General features: G+C 41.1%; 1 protein-coding gene across 1 annotated transcript in view; it reads right to left on the bottom strand.

Moving 5' to 3' along the window:
- Positions 1-17,569, bottom strand: part of MOCOS (molybdenum cofactor sulfurase) — a 231,072-nt gene that overhangs the window by 56,530 nt on the left and 156,973 nt on the right. The window lies entirely within an intron of this gene.

The following is a 17,569-nucleotide window of genomic DNA, read 5'->3' as shown; positions in this document are numbered from 1 at the left end:
GGGATATTTCCATTCTCTGCAGGGAGCTAAACCATAAGCTTCAGATACAAACCCAGCCATTTTAGTCAAAGGAGAAAAAAAAAAATAATAATCTGAGACCATGAGGTAGGTTGTGATATTCAGTGGGATAAACTGCCAAAGGGAGACAAGTAACTGGGTATTACAATAAATACAGAATGAGAAAAGGTATAACCCTAATGCTAACAAAACAGGGATTTATGATGTGGAACAACAAAAGCACCAGTGATCTTCAAAGCAGAAACTGAAAACCTATGATTTGCATCTTTATGGAAGACAATTAGAAGGTAACAATATGATATCAAAGTATTGTAAGAAACACCAGGAAATACCTGAAAGTTAACAATGTCTAAACCCAATCAAATCTCCACCGAAGACAGATGGAGTTTTAGCTGAAAAGCCAAAGTGGTTTCTGTTACGCATACTATGTGTTGCACTATGGCGGACCTACATCACGTGGAAAAAAAATTGAAAGAATAATTTCCTCAAAACCCTCTTGAACAGTATTTTTCACCTGGGTTTTAGACCCAGAGCATTCCCTGTAACATTGAGTATCTTATTTGAGCTACATGAGCATTTTTGTAACTAAAAAGATGTTTGACACTTTCTTTCACTTTTTTTTTTTTTTTTTTAAACTGTGTAACTATGAATCTCATACTTCTGTGCAAACCATTTTTATATCTGAGTATGTGGAAACTTCTATAGCCTGATATAACTCTCCTTGGACAGAAATCTTATGATCTGCTTGCTGACTTTTGTGCCTTTACTTTTAAAAAGACTGTGTCAATTATGAATAAATATAAGGGGGTGTGTGCATATCTTTGTCCTGACATACAGAAGAATTACAGCAACTTCTGTTATTTCACTTTTCTTAAAGTTTTAATATTATGTGCTGTCTCCTTTAGATAAGCTAGGAAAGCAGACAGTAAAAGCATAGAAACAGAAAAGATATGAGATAGAAGTACATTTTTGGTGCTAAAGAATAATAAAGAGGAGTAAGATATTTAATGGAATACTAACACACAAAGCACTTTCAAGAAACATTGCCAGAAGCTAATCAGTACGATTTCTAGATGTTAGCCACAGTAAACTTGGCAAGCATGTCTAGAACATTTTGGTCTGAAATATCATTTGTATTTTCAGAGTCTTTTAGAATAAAAGATTGCCTAATTGGAGATGTCCTAGTCATTGTTTGGTAGAAGTTAAGAGTTGACATAGTAAAAAGAAGTTATGTCTCAGCATTTGCCAGAAAGTAGTTGTATCAAGAGAAGTGACTTCCTTGTCATGTTTCTAAGATGTCTGTAATCTCCTGATTCAGAGCTTTTCCAAATTGGCAGGAATCTTTTAATGGAAGATTAAACTACTGTCCTTGTGTCTTGCTGAAGAAATCTCTCATTCAGAAATTTCAGTATGTCATTCACAGCAATCATCCTGCTATCATTTCTATATTGTCTTCAGCCATTCTCTTTTAAAGTTGCTTAATCACATTTCCTTGTTCATTAGTGAAAAGCTGATGAGCCTCCTAATTATTTATTCTGACAAATCCAAATGCAATAGCCTGCAGTTGCTTTGCTGCCCCATGATTAGAAAGATGAAGTTGTATTGCCAGGGTCCTGTATTTTTAAGTAGTGGAATAGGTTGCGATTAGGTCTGATGTCACAGAAAACCTTGTGAAACAACTGCTTGCAATCTGAAGTTCACTTTGACAGAAAAAGGGGCATATTCAGAAAATGCTTGTGATTTATTTTTATTTTGTTAAACAAAATGATCTATACTGTGTCCTGCATAAATCCAGTGCTTAATTCATCTCCCTCTCCCCACTAGGGAAAAGAATGTGAGGAAGAGAAAATAAAGCCCAGAACAAATCTTTGGTCTCTAACGTGATACAAGGACCTGTATTATTGCATCTAATCTACTATTTGGCGTGACAAAAATAAAACTCATTGCTTGATTGAACCTGCCTTAAGTTAAATGAGAAGGTAATTTTCTGTATTATGATTGACTTGGTATTTATTAGCTTATTACATACTTGCATTTTATCTTTTTTATATACAGAACTCTGATTTTATGCCCAGTTTCTTAATGCTGATTACTTCAAGACTCTTTCCTAGCTGCCTGTTTGGGGATAAAGGAAGTAGCAGTCCTTAAGCCTTTTGGAAGACTTAGAGCTTGGAAAAATCATCAAAAATAATCACCTCATCTCAAAAAGGTGCTAAGAAGGACTCAAGTGCCCTGATTCCCTCTCACTTTATGGATTTTATCCCTTATGACCACATTGTTTCATTAAGGTGAATTGCATCTAGTTGCTCCTAAAAATGATTTTTAAATGAAGAACAATTTATGCGTTCTGTAATTTGGATCAGAATGAACCTGATCTAATCTAAATTACATAGATGAAGCCTGTCTAATACCATTTACTGTATTTATGTGTGTAGGAACACATTCAGCACAAAGGATGCTCACAGTCTCCAATTTGCACTCATTAATGACTTCTTCCTATGGTAGAAATGTAAGGATTTCCCTGTTAAAAGGCAAACTCTGGCATTTCCATGGATTAATATGCCCCTTATTACTTGGTCCCCATGTGTATGTTTTGCATTTACATTAAGCCAGACTTATCATTTAATTAACTCTTCTTACCAATAGCACCTCATTTTTCACACTATTTGTTGCCATAATGGATGCTGTATATTTTTGCCGTTGTAAAGTTACTGAGCAGAAGAGATTGACAAAGAAAGCTTGTACTTTTGTGTACAAACCTCTTTGTCAAATCACTGTAGTTAAACCTGTAAAGATGCTGTTAAACCTCATCTTGCTGATGTATGTTTGTGCGCTACAGCATCCTGACAGGTTAGCATCATCTCAGACCTACCAACCCATCTTTTAACTCTATGGAAACTGATACTATCCAGTATGGAAAATTCAGAGTGCCAGCACACTGGGTAACCCATAGATAAATTTACAATGTCAGCTCTTCCATAGGAATTGCATGTGTGCATACAGCTATCCACAGAGACTGGGGGACACTTCAGTCATCTGGAAGAGAAGGGTAAGTTAGCTCACATTTACAAGAGGGTTCAAACTATGCACATTTCTCACCATGGTACAGTAAATCTATTGCTTGGCTTGTCTGGTGATAACGTCTTGTATTTGCATTACCTCTGTCCTATTATCTGGTTGTTATACGCAAATTACAGTAAGATTTAATTTTTCCAGTGGAATTTTATCTAATCAGAAGAAATATGAGATACACAGATTTCCAATAAGTATTCAGTATAGAATGCTTTTGAGTTAGTACAGACCTAGTTTTGCATTACCTAAATGGCAAATATAATGGCACACAATCTCCTCTCTGAAACAACCAGGATTTCAGAAGCTCAAATGTACAAATGTTAGTTCTGCCTGAAAGAACTGTAGACACACAGGCATATGTCAATACCTGTAAAAGATTCTGAATAGAGAAATTAAGATAAAGCAGAGTGAAATAGAGCCTCTAGAATGAAAGCTCTGGTGCTTAAGGTTTTCAGGTTGTACTCAGAAACCTCTGCAATCTGCATTCAAATACATTCCTTATATCTCTTATTATGAGAAATTAAATACTGGAGATAAGGAAGAAGAGAGCCATATATCAAATACAGAGTTATTGTTCTAACTTGCTGTGAAAAAAACACAGAAACTGAAGTTTAAGCAAATTCTGTTATTCCAGTAAATCCAAGCTCACATGTATCTTTGGATAAGAAAAAGATCAATGTGATTCATTATTTTTCAGCATACCTAACAGACAGCAATGAGGCAGAGTGAACACAGCAGGGAGTGAAACGAAGATGTAGCCACCTCCCAATAAATCCCAAACAAGACAGAACACCATGTGAGACCTCTGAGTCAACATGCTAATGAAGCCACGGGACCTGTAAATCCTGTCAAACATTTGGAGCCCTTCCTTCACTTCCTCCAAGAAGCGGACATTAAGATTAATTTCTGAGGGCTTTTTCGGTTGTTCTTTTATGCACAGAACTGAATGTCTCTGAATGAAGTCTGTCATCTACTTAGTGTTATTCTTCCAAGGAACATCTCTTGAGGATGAACTTGGTAATGGTAGCCTCATATATCTCCTTTGCAAACTTGAGTGCTTTGGATTAAAACTACCTTAAACAATGCATTCTAACCACTGCTATTTTTCAGCAGTCCTGCCTCAAACAAAACTCTGCAAACATGGAAATGACCCGTTGACAAGATGATTCAACTCCCTGCCCTCAAAGTGCAACCATGAATGTTATAAATATAATACTAGAAAGCAAACAGTGAGAAGAAAATACAATCAATTAATAAGAAACCTCGATCACTGATCCTCTGGTAGGGCTTTTACATTCATGAATAAAAATATTAAATATAGATGTTCCTTGTGTTGGTTTTTTCCCTGTAAAATATGAGAACATCTGTCCCAAGTGAGACCAAATCTCGCTACTACCTGTCTCCCAGAGTGAGGATTAGCAGATGCCTAGTGGAAAAAAAAATATGAAAAAGAGTATGTAACTTCTAAGCAGTGACAATTTAAAGATTAAATAAACAGAATATAAATCAAAAAGACATGAAAATGATCTTACTGGTTAGCTAACTGCAACTAAACACTACTTCTAAAAACAGAAGTAAGGGTATAAGAGCCCCTCATGGAAAATAACCATCAAAATTAATACATTAACATTTCATTGGAGTCATAGAATCATACAATGGTTTGGGTTGGAAGGGACCTTACAGATCATCTAGTTCCAACCTCCCTGCTATGGGCAGAGGCACCTTCCACTAGACCAGGTTGCTCAAAGCCCCATCCAGCCTGGCCTTGAACACTGCCAGGGATGGGGCAGCCACAGCTTCTCTGGAAACCTGTTCCAGTGCCTCACCACCCTCACAGTAAAGAATTTCTTCCTAACATCTAATCTAAATCTGTCCTTTTTCAGTTTAAAGCCATTCCCCCTTGTCCTGTCACTACATGCCCTTGTAAGAAGTCCCTCTCCAGCTGTCTGGTAGGCCCCTTTAGGTACTGCAAGGTGGCTGTAAGGTCTCCCTGGATCCTTCTCTTCAGGCTGAACAATCCCAGCTCTCTCAGCCTGTCTCCATAGGAGAGGTGCTCCAGCCCTCTGGTCATCTTCATGGCCCTCCTCTGGGTTTGCTCCAACAGGTCCATGTTGTGCTTATGTTGGGGGCCCCAAAGCTGAATGGGGTACTCCAGGTGGGGTCTCACAAGAGCAGAGGGGGAGAATCACCTCCCTCGACCTGCCGGTCACACTGCTTTTGATGCAGCCCAGGATTTGGTTGGCTTTCTGGGCTGCAAGCGTAAATTGCCAGCTCACATTGAACTTCTCGTCAGCCAACACCCCCAACTCCTTCTCCTCAGGTCTGCTCTCAATCCATTCTCCACCCAGCCTGTATTTCTGCTTGGGATTGTCCGTACCCACATGCAGAACCTTGCGCTTGGCCTTGATGAACTAAATGAGGTTCACAAGAGCCCACCTCTCAAGCCTGTCAGAGTCCCTTTGGATGGCATCCCTTCCCTCCAGTGTGCTGACTGCACAACACAGCTTGATGTCGTCAACAAACTAGCTGAAGGTGCACTCAGTCCCACTGTCCATTTCATCCACCAAGATGTTAAATAGTGCCAGTCCCAATATTAACACCTGAGGAATGCCACTTGTTACTGGTCTCCACTTGGACATTGAGCTGTTGACTGTGACCCCTGGAGTGCAACCATCTAGCCGAATCCTTATCCACTGAGTGGCCTATCCACCACATCCATGTCTCTCCAGTTAAGAGACAAGGATGTCATGTGGGACAGTGTCACAGGCTTTGCACAAGTCCAGGTAGATGACATCAGTTGCTCATCCCTTATCCACCAACGCTGTAACCCCATTGTAGAAGGCTGCCACATTTTTCAGGCACAATTTGCTTTTAGTGAAGTCATGTTGGCTGTTATCAACCACCTCATTATCTTCCATGTGCCTTAGCATAGTTTCCAGGAGGATCTTTTTCAAGATCTTGCCAGGCACAGAGGTGAGACGGACTGGCCTGTAGTTTCCTGGGTCTTCCTTATTTCACTTTTTAAAAAGGGGTTATATTTCCCCTTTTTCAGTCAGTGGGAACTTCACCAGACTGCCATGACTTCTCAAATATCACGGACAGTGGCTTAGCCACTTCATCCGCCAGTTCCCTCAGGACCTACAGATGCATCTCATCAGGTCCCACGGACTTGTGCACCTCCAGGTTCCTTAGATGTTCTTGAACCTGATCGTGTCCTACAGCTGACAGTTCTTCATTCTGCCAGTCCCTGCCTTTGCCTTCTGCAACTTGGGCCGTGTGACTCGAGCACTTGCCAATAAAGACCAAGGCGACAAAGTCACTGAGAATTTCAGCCTTCTCCTGGGGAACCAGGACTCCCATTTCCTTCCGGAAAGGGCCCATATTTTTCCTAGTCTTCCGTTTATCACCAATGTACCTATAGAAGCATTTCTTGTTGCTCTTGATATCCCTGGCTGGATTTAATTCTATCAGGGCTTTAGCTTTCCTAACCTGACCTCTGGCTGCTCAGAGAATTTATCCGTATTCCTCCCAGGCTACGTTTTCTTGCTACCACCCTCTGTAGGATTCCTTTTTGTGTTTGAGTTTGTCTAGGAGTTCCTTGTTCATCCATGCAGGCCTCCTGGCATGTCTGTCTGACTTCCTTTTTGCTGGGACATGCTGCTCCTGAGCTTGGAGGAGGTGATTCTGGAATACTGACCGGCTTTCTTGGGCCCCTCTTCCTTCCTGGACTTTATCCCATCGTACTTTACCAAGCAGATGCCTGAAAAAGCCAGTGTCTCCTCTCCTCAAGTCCAGGGTAGCGAGTTTGATATGCACCCTTCTTGCTGCCCTAAGGATCTTGAACTCCACCTTTTCATGGTCACTGCAGCCAAGGCTGCCTTGAGTTTCACATTCCCCACCAGCCCCTCCTTGTTCATGAGAACAAGGTCCAGCATAGCACCTCTCCTTCTTGGTTCCTGTAACACTTGGACAAGGAAGTTATCATCAACACATTCCAGGAACCTCCTGGAATGCTTATGCCCTGCTGTGTTGTCCCTCTAACAGGTACTGGGGTGGTTGAAGTCCCCCATGAGGACCAGGGCTTGTGAACATGAGCCTGCTGCTGTCTGTCTATAGAGGGCCTCATCTACTGGTCTTCCTGGTCAGGTGGCCTGTAGCAGACCCCCACTATAATGTCACTTGTCCTTGCCCTTCCTTTAATCCTGACTCATAAGCTCTTGGTCGGTTCCTCATCCACCCCCAGGCAGATTTCCATGCACTCCAGCTGGACATTGTCATAGAGTGTGACACCCCCTCCTCACTTTCCCTGCCTGTCCTTCCTAAAGAGATTGTATCCTTCCATTCCAACCCTATAGTCATATGACTATATGCTCCAACATGACTATACATGACCACCATGCCTCCACGATGCGAATAATATCATAGCCCTGCAGGCACGCGCACATCTCTAATTATTTGTTTATTCCCCAAGCTAGGTGCATTTGCATAGAGGTATTTAATCTGGGCCCCTGATGAAGATGACTTACTGGCTGTAGTGGCTGGAACTCCTTTGTGCTGCTCTTCAGGAGCTCTCCTGCTGACCTGCAATTTCTCTCTAGGCTCTGGGCATCTATTGCTGGCACTGGCACCAAGCTGGTAGGAGTGGGATAGATTGAGGTTCCCTTACTCCGACAACGTTAGTTTAAATCCCTCTTCAGCACCCTGGCAAACCTATGATCTAAGATGCTCTTCCCCATCTTACAGATCGACCCCACCAGCCTCCAGTAGACCAGGTTTCTCAAACCAAGTCCCATGGTCTAAGCAGGCAAACACCTGGCTGTGGCACCAGTCCTGTAACCATTTGTTGATTCACCAGATTCAGCGGACCTTTTCAAACGCCTCCCCTTTGACTGGAAGCATTCATAAAGAAACTACCAGCGCTTCAGAGTCCCTTACCGCAGCTCCCAGGGCTCTGTAATCCTTCTTGATACTCTTCAGACTGCTTCTGGATGTATCACTGGTGTCCATGTGAAACAGCAGCAACAGATAATAGTGGACTGTATGAGACTTGGCAGTCTCTCAGTGACATTCCTGATATGAGCCCCTGGCAAGCAGCACACCTCTCTAGAGAGTGCATCAGGTTGGCAGCTGCGTGCTCCATACCTCTCAGAAGGGGGTCACCTACTCCTATCACCCATCACCTTTTGCTTAGTTGTGCTGGTTGTTACACAGGGAGCAGGTTGGGCTGCCTTAGCTCCAGCATCTTCCCTGATATGATGGTTCTCTCCTCTTCAGTCCGCAGAGCGGTGAAGTGGTTCTGCAAGGGCACCTCAGGCTTTGGGGAAAGTGCCTTCCTCCTGCAGGTCCTTGCCATTGCAAGCTTCCATTCTTCTGCGTTACTGGCGCCACTCTCTTCTGTGTGCACCAGCCGGGGAGGTTTTAGCTATTTGGTCGTGGGCTGTGGGTCCACTGCAGACTGCGCTTGGAAAGAGCTGTCTAACTCCTTCTCAGCCTCCCTGATGTGACACAGCCTTCTCACCGCCTCCTGCAACTCAGCCGCCTGCTGCAGGAGCTCCTCCACCTGGGCACATCTGCAGGCCAGTCTGCTGCCTGTCCCTGCCCCAGGAGAAAGGTCAAGGCACTTTTTGCAGTCCAAGGCCTGCAGTGCAGCCTCTGCCTTCGGCAGCTCCGCCTGGGTGGAGGCGTTGGTCGCTGCCGGGGTAGATGGTGCAGACCCCCCTGCCAGAGCTGCAGCCTTTGCTCTCAGACAAGTGCCCACCACTCTGCCATTAGGGTCAGGTAGGACGAGCACCCTTAACCGGTGCAGATGGTCACAGAACAGTGCCTGGATGCTGGGCTACGTGGCCTTCAAGTCTCTCCATTCGGCCAGTGGAAGGTCCCTCCTTTGAAATGACACCCTCCTGCACCAACTGCTGCCCCAGGATGTGGTGGAAGTGCCCCCCAGAGCTGCTCTTTGTGGAGCAGTGGATGGCCACAGTTAACTCTGACCCTGTCCACTCCTCAGCAGCTGCTCTTGTGGGAACTGCCAGCTTCTGGCGGGTCTTGGCACTCCCCTGGGGTTACCCTGGCTTAGGAAAGCCCCCTGGATGCTGCAATTCTCTGCCCCGCTGTGCTACGCGCCTGCACAGGAGCCGATTGCCTCGGCAAGTGACAGAGAGGAGCTTTTCTAATGCAATAGCACTCCGATATTTGTCCTAACCGTTAGCAAATCCAGTTCATTAAAACTCAGAATAAAACACTGCAGATGGCTTACCAGCAAATTCATAAAACCATCCATTATCCACAGTCACAGAAAATGCATGAGGCACGGACAGATCACAACCCCCTCATTCATACTGACTTGCATGAACAGTCCAATCAACTTGGCCTATAAAACACATGTCATAAAAATTGATTTGGGAAACACAAAGCAGTGTGGACAATGGACAATGACCCCTTCTGCAACTGAGGTGACTGCATCTGTGAGCATGAAGGGAAAAATCTGTGTCCCCAGATGTCATTTGTACTTCCAAAAAGCCTAATACCTTGCCATGCATAGATTAGAAGAGGCTTCTTTTTGAAGTTAAGATGTAACAAAAAGAATTACATAAAATGGAAATTGCAGTTAGGAAACTAAGTTTTGTGGGTTTTGGGGTGTGTGTGGTGTGTTTGGTTGTTGTTGTTGTTGTTGAGAAGTACATAGTTTTGTTTGAAAATGCATAAGCAAGTTGCAAGAGTCCATCTCACAAGATCAGTGTCCAGATTGAAACTTTAGATGGACTCTTCAAATTAATTACGTATTTTCTGTGTGTCCAAAATGGAGAGCCATGTTACACTCTCAATACTACTAAACCCATGCAGAATTCAATGGGTAACAGGGAGACCTTTTACTCTCTCAGCACTAATACTTTGCATAATAGCTTAAATCCTTTTATTCTCCTCCTTCTCCTACACCATCTCAATAGTTTAAGACTGTGGGAAGAAACTGCTTAATCCCCTATTCAGAATGCTATACCGAAACCAAACATTAAACACATATTCGGTGTTTATCTTAATGAACAGAAGGCTCTTTGATGCCCCATCTCTCACTTCCTTAGAACAGCTAATTCAAGCTCTGTTTTCACACAGTGAGGGAAGCTAGAAGTCTTTGTTCTGAACAAAATGAGCAGCACATTCTGAAAGAAGCAGCTCCTAATTTTCAAACATCATAATGCAGAATACTCTGCCTTTTAAAAAAAAAATTATTGGGAGTAGTATAAAAGAGGGGAAGCTGTACATGCCAGCTGGCTGACTCACTTTTAGCTAACCATTTTAATTACAGGTACAATTTGATTTCAGTTAACTGCTTGTTAGTCTGAAAACTATCTAAGAATTCAAATAAGCCCCAGGTAAAATAAATTTAATTTACTGTTCGCTGTTATTACGAGATTTGTTTTTTGAGCCAGGGGAGGGTGGGAGTGCCTGTCCATCTTTTGGCTTTTCTCTTCCATGAGGCCAAGCCATAGTCTCAGCAGAGGAAATAATTTCAGGATGACTTCTGAAACCATAAAAACAGCAACATAAAAGATGAGTGGGGAGGCTTTCTTAAAAAGGCAGAGTGTTTTGCACACCTCATGGAAACAGCATTCAGGCTGCATCTCCAGAGTGCTGGATGACACGGGCCCACAGAGGCTTCTGCAAGAACAAAAGAATCATCCCTGAAAGTACGTATTTATGTGATACTTGCATTTTACCTCTAAAGGCTTTATCTCCCAAGGTTTTTCTCAGTCCAGCAGAACAACTTCTGCTTATGATTCTGTCATCTTAAGGACCTAATGCAAGAGAAGCTTGTACTATAAAAGCACGTGAATTCTCCTGGTAGCTGTTAAAACCTGAATGTAACATACAGGCCTGTTTTCTGCTTTATTATAGAAGTGGCTCTGTCCTTTGTTTAATGGAGCCTGCTATGCACAATTCCTTTAAGTCAGCATGTGAAAGCTTTACTACTGCTTGTTTCCTGGTATTTTTAACTCTCAACAACTAGACTGCTAATATGAGGCAGAGCATAAAACTCTTTCTTTGTCTCAAAGCTACAACCATGGGGATTTAGAAAATGTATGACGGGGCAGTCAGTCTTAGGTTTTCAAGTCAATAAGACTAATTCAGCCCTGACTTTGCATGAGCACTTATTTATTTACCGACTTACTTATTCGAGTCAGCAACAACTTTCTAGTCATTTTAACATAGTATGAGGAAAACTTTTCTCATCTTCTGCTCAGCCAGAGACTATGATACTATCATCAGGTCTGCAGTTAAGTACAATTCTTCCCTCAAATAACCTTTCTGTAAGACCCACTCACCAATACTACTTGACGGTCTCATGACTTTCTAATGGCTCTGCAGTTTTGTGGGTTGTTTGGTTTTGTTTTCCCCTGAGGGGAGTTGCAGACCAATGGAGACAAACAGCTTGCACCAAAAATAAGCTGAATTTAAAGATAAATCCAAATGTGTTTTTCATAGGAGAAAATCTCTCCCTCAGCATCAAGCAAACCCTTTAAAATATTCTGGAAACCCATCCAGCTTCTTTCTTTTTTTCCCTGACAGATCCCAATCTAAAGCCTTGCTAGGATATAAATCAGTTCTGTTTCAAAGCTCACCATGCCTGCATCTAGGTGAAGAAGGATTGTGTGCTCAAAGTTTGCACTTCAGTACTCACTGGTTTGACTCTTCCTTCCTACAGGTTTTACATTAGCAATCCTTTTAACATAACATCTTTGGAATCAATCTGTCAGTGAAACACTTTGGTGCCCAAGGCAGCATATTGATTTGCAGTCCAGGTCTTCCCTGTCTGGTAATACTGGTTGGACACCTTTCCTCTTTTTCTCTGACAATCTGAACCAGAGCTGTGGCTGTCAGTGTATGAAGTAGTGGGGATGCTCTGTGTTTGCTCTTGGGCAGCCTTTTGTAGCCCACTCTTTCTAAGGCTCCACAGAACTTGCCCATCACAGCAATACAGGAAATACCACAAGTTCATTTAATTAAACCAAGAAATATGATACACAAAAAGAAGAACAAATTGTAAGGCATGATGTTGAGTAGTAATGGAACAAGATAAAAATACACTCAATTTTTTCACTCTGTATCTGTAACATTCGGTGATGTTGAAAGTTTGCAAAATAAGCTCTAGCCATTATTATTAACAGAACAATATTTTACTTAGTGAAATTTTGAATTTATTGATATCCATAATTTTCTGAGCCTGAAAGGATGCTTTGTGGTTTGTTTTGCATTCTTAGACTAGGTCTCTGCTGGGTAATGTTATTATAACAATAGCTACCATGGAAGGAACAAACAGTGTCATTCATGAAACAGAGGTAATAAAGCAGCTAAAACAAATTCTAAAAACTGCTTTGAAATTTCCTTGATTTGATGCCTTAGTCATAAGGAAGCATACAGTCAATATTGAAAAGCACCTAGGATTCTTGGACCTCATCCTAAACTGAATTATACCAGAACTTGTCCCAAGCTTTTTCAACAGGCAAATGTTGTTTTGATAAATATGTACATTAACACCACAAGAGAGACCTTTAGCTAAACATTTCAGGAACCACTAAATTCTTTAATTTTTACAACCACTTTTATCAGCCCTCCCCCAGTCACAGCATTAATGGCTTTATATCACTCACTCTTCTCATGAGGACCAAACAGTGGCCCAATGACATGCATTCCTTCATGTGGCTGTCTTTTCTGCCTAGATGTGGCTGGCTCAGACCTCTTGAAGTTCATTGGCAATGTTTGTGAGACAGTGAGATGTGTGAACACACATAACATTTCACAGAAAAAGGAAAAACTGAGAACAAAAAATGACAACTTTGCCACAACGGTGCACACTCTCAACACACAGGTTTGAGCAATGATGTTACAGTCCTAGACTCAGTTCTCAAGAGTATATTCAATAAAAGTGAGATACCAGTACCTCTTAAAGTACAGTCATTGCTGAAGGACACTCAGGAATAATCTCTGTAAACAGTTTTTATAAGCAGAATGTCCTGCAGTGTTGGCTGGTGCAAATTAACTTTTGGCAGGTTGTCATTACATTGCTCATTCCTATGAATTTCTGAAATCCACTGTACTTAATGTATCATGTGCTCTCCAAGTCATGGGGATGAGGAGTAATAAGATAGCGTGGTGGATCAAGGCTGAATATATGTAATTTTGTAAGCACAGGACAGGTATTTTAATCAATTTTAAGTCCAGTGTGCAGATCTAGTAAACAGAAAACTGGAAATTTAAGGTAGAAAATATGAATATTATGAAGTAATTTTTTCTAGATTTGCTTCCTTCTAAAGACTGTAGGCAATGTGCCTCAGAAAGAATTAACTAATCTTGGTATTACATCAGCTGCTATAAGCTATAACACCATAAATCAGTCAGAATCTGTACTTCAGATTCCGTTCAGAAGAGCTGAAGTATTTCAAGACGAGCAATTCTTACGTGTACCACTTGCTGTCTCATGCTGCAAATCAAGATCTACAGTAAACTAGAGAACTGCCTCTGAAGACAGACTTAGACAAGGTTAAAAGAAAACACTCATCTGAGCAAGGCATCAGTGAAAGACGAATGCTACCAACTCAGAGGGAGCCACTGTCAGGGAAGAGAAGAAAGGCAGCACGCAGTATAGGAGCCCTGGGGTTTTCCCACAAGAACGTCGTTACACCTGAGTTCTGCAGAAGCGAGGGGAAAAGAGTAGGGGCTGCTGCATTTGTGTCAAATGAGGGATTTGTGAGTTAAGTGTAAACACAAAGGTTAAACAGGCTCAAATTACACGCCCCCACCCCCGCCCCCACCCCCCATTCCATTTTACTCCCATGGTTTCTTTGGAGCTCTCATTTTTTTGAAAGCTTTTTCTTACATGCTGACACAATATTAATAAAATGATAATATTGGCTACCGCTATTCAGACGGTTCTACAAAATCCATATTTTAAGATGTTAAAGAACACTATCGTGGCAAATGAAGGGAAAAATCAGAAATACAGCTCTTTTTGTGTTTTCTGGTTATTTAGTATTATCTGCCACACACTTCTTCCTTTCTTTGATGCAGAGGATTTGTCAAAGACATCTAGAATGCAGAGACAGGCCTTCTTATTATTTGATAAATGGAAAAATTCAGAATATATTGGGAGCTTTATGAAGGAACAAAGACATATAAGGAAATAAATACACAGATAATCCTTGTAACTTTCTTTTTGATTCTTGCCCTACCAATGAAAAGTGCATTTTTGCTACTATAAATGAAAAGTATGACCATGAAAAGAGCTTCATATTTAAAGCATCATGAAATAAAAATCTTTAGAAATGAATCACAGTATATTCGGCTATTGTACCTAACAGTTACTGAGTATTACTACTGTTGGCAAAGAAAGCTGGCACAAGCTTAGCTGCATGACTTTTGGTTACACAGAGATGCTGCATAACATGAGATATGCAAATTCCATAACATGAAGCAAATTTGTTTTATTACCTTAGCCTTGAATTACAAAACCTTGTTGATGAAATATGTTAATCTAATACTCTTTCTTTTTTTCCATCTTGAAAGATGCTTAACTCAATATATGAGACAATTCAAATAGCTTCAGTGACACACAACAAGACCTCTTCTCAGATAACCTTGACTTGGCTTAGTCTCTCCAGTTGAGCAGTCAGGAGCCCTGTTTTGCTGTTGAAATGACTGAATCCTTCTAAAGATTATTATTTAGTCTACTTTGTTTACCAAGTGAGTATCCAATAGACATCCTTTTCTGAACTGAACTAACCGGAAAGACTATTTCAGGCTGCCCAAGCTTCTAATATCTATAGAATCAACCTTTCTGGTGTGGCCAGGCCTCTGGTGGTCTTGGATCTCTAGGAGACAATCCTACAGGAAATACATCACCCTACCCTGGTACTTTGCAAGAGATACAAGACACCTAATTCAAAACAGCAGCTAACTTCAGACTCATCAGGACTGCAGTGATTAATCAAACTGTTCAAACATTTGACTGCAAACCCAAGAGGGAAACTTTGATAATTAAGAAGAGTGAATTTAAATGCATGGCGATGCATTTAAAGGCTGAATGTATCAAACATTCATCTGGGTGCATTTCATGCAGAACTAGTATATTCACTTACCTCCCTAAAACTCTTCTTCCCTCTTGTATATGGCAGGATATGAGTGTAAGCAATATGTAAACAACCAGTCCTGTTTCATTTTATGAGAACAATAACAGTCCCACAATATTTTGTGGGTTCCCACCCACAAAATCTTTTACTCGTACTCAGTGGTATTTTTCCAAGGACCTCCTCAATAATTTTTAGGAGTTTAAGAACATCTTCAATGTTTATTATAATGGTTTAAACTTACTGAGCAGTTTAAACACAGAAGTTTTACTAAATCAGTGAGACCAAAAGGCAACTACTAGCACATCAAACCTTGGTGTGTCATCCTGTTTTAGGGTGTGCTAAAGTGACACCATGATCAGATGAAGCATTTATCAGATAATGTTAGCTTGGATGGTGATATGCTTTCTGTACCCTTTTCCCTTTCATTATAATTCCCATTATGACTCTCAATGGAGAACTTTCTCAAATGAGAAGGCACCAATACAACTGTGAGCAGGAGAAGCTGGTCTTTTGTGGCCATGGAAGGCAGTCTCTGGGACAGACAGAGCAGTACCGACAGTGATATAGCAAGTCCTTTTTCAGCAAGCTGCTGAAACTTCAGTGGTCTGGAACTGGTCTAGGAGGTTTTCTTATACTGATCAGCAATTTTGCTTTTTCTTGTCTTCTCACTTACTTTTGAGACCATGCTCTCCAGAGTATGAGGAGGCTTAGCATGTGACATACCTCTTGCTCTCTATTCTTTCTGATAATATTGTCTTCTATCCTTTTATTGTTTTTAATTCTTCCTGGCTATTCTACTATCACAACCTCCAAATAGTATAAGAAGTGATAGAAAACCTACGTTTTGCTCTTAGGAGAGACTCTCTAGTGTCCCAGAGAGTTCTACTCTTTCACATGCCAACTCAAGACAGGTTTTCACAGTATTAAAACACGCCTTGTAAAGCTGGAGAACAAACAGATAAATAAATACATAAGTAAATAAATGCTGGCTCAGAACTTCTTTCCTTGTGTCTCTGAACATGCAAGAAATAGATTAATATCTTCAAGTTATGATGAATGACACGGTTTTTCTATGATCAACAGAAGTGGTGAATTTGGAGCATTTCACCTGTCTTGAACACAGAACAGTAAAGGGAAAAGGAAGGTATTATAAATTCAAGGGTCAGAAACATTATAATTTTAATGGCCCTACCCAGGCTTGGATCACCTGTAAGGTCAAGCCAATCAATCAATAAAAAAAATAAGGCAAGCTTCCTTTTTGAGGCCTTGACAATGCAAGTCTTGCAAAATGTACTCATTACAGCTCTTCCCTTTCTTCTTTCTTTATCAGAATGATGCTGTCAAGTTCAGTATGAAATATACTACAAAAGCTTAGATCCTTCTCTATCAGGGCAGATAACAAGATGTGTTGGTAACAAGACAGTGTGTTATTTCTGACTAAAAGTTGAACCTTGAAGGCTCACTTTGTTCAACAGCCAGACAGCAACCACAGACTATTTTCTTCGGCAACCTACCAAACTTTAACTCAACCTATACCACACTTTCTTGTAATGTATGATGAGCTCTGTCATGAAGGATTAATTTGTTTCCCACATCTTATCCTGCTCTTTTTCTTCCCTCATTTCCAAAATTCTTTATGGATAATATTCACCTAACTTGGGTACGTTTGTAATTTTATCTGAAGATATTCTGTAAGACAGCAGTTAAACACATCACTATACTGCTCTGCTATTTTTCCTTTTTGACTACACTGGTATTAGTTTCCTCCACAGATTTTGACTCTTGATCTATACGCAGGGAGGAGACAAAAGCATGTGTCAGGGGCATCAGGAAGTTTAACGTCAGTTGTTTGTAAGTCAGGTTAGTCAGCAATGTATTCCGAGCCTATTAAAGCTGACAGGATCCTCCACAGCTGTGAAGCTCTCCTGCAGCAATCAGGAAGAACACCTTCCCATGCTCTACATGCTGCTGAGATGCAGATCCACCTTTTCAAGAAGTTTTTAAATTCCTTCATGCTAACTGAATGCACCCCATCAGGCTTAAGTTCCTTATTTTTTTGGATGTGTTTTGCAGCAGAGACAGTGAGTATTTGACCCAAAGACAGGGGCTGGATCAGCCTGTTTCACACAGCTGCTTGAGCGGACATTTATTTTAAACTCTTCCTGTCAGAACAGAATGATCTATTAGTACCACAAAATGGCATGATGCCCAGAGACAGATTTTGAGAATTTCTGCTTTCATGAACGGGAAGACATTTTGAAGACTAAATTATGAAATGGAGAGTAAAATATATATTTAAAACCTCTTAACACAGCCATAAAAATATATTGCTTTTAAACACCTATGATGTTATTCAATTA

This window comes from Falco cherrug, chromosome 3 (assembly GCF_023634085.1).
Source record: "Falco cherrug isolate bFalChe1 chromosome 3, bFalChe1.pri, whole genome shotgun sequence".
In the NCBI taxonomy this organism is placed as follows: domain Eukaryota; kingdom Metazoa; phylum Chordata; class Aves; order Falconiformes; family Falconidae; genus Falco; species Falco cherrug.
Note: the sequence above shows the minus strand (reverse complement) of the source record. Positions and strands in the feature narration are given on the sequence as shown.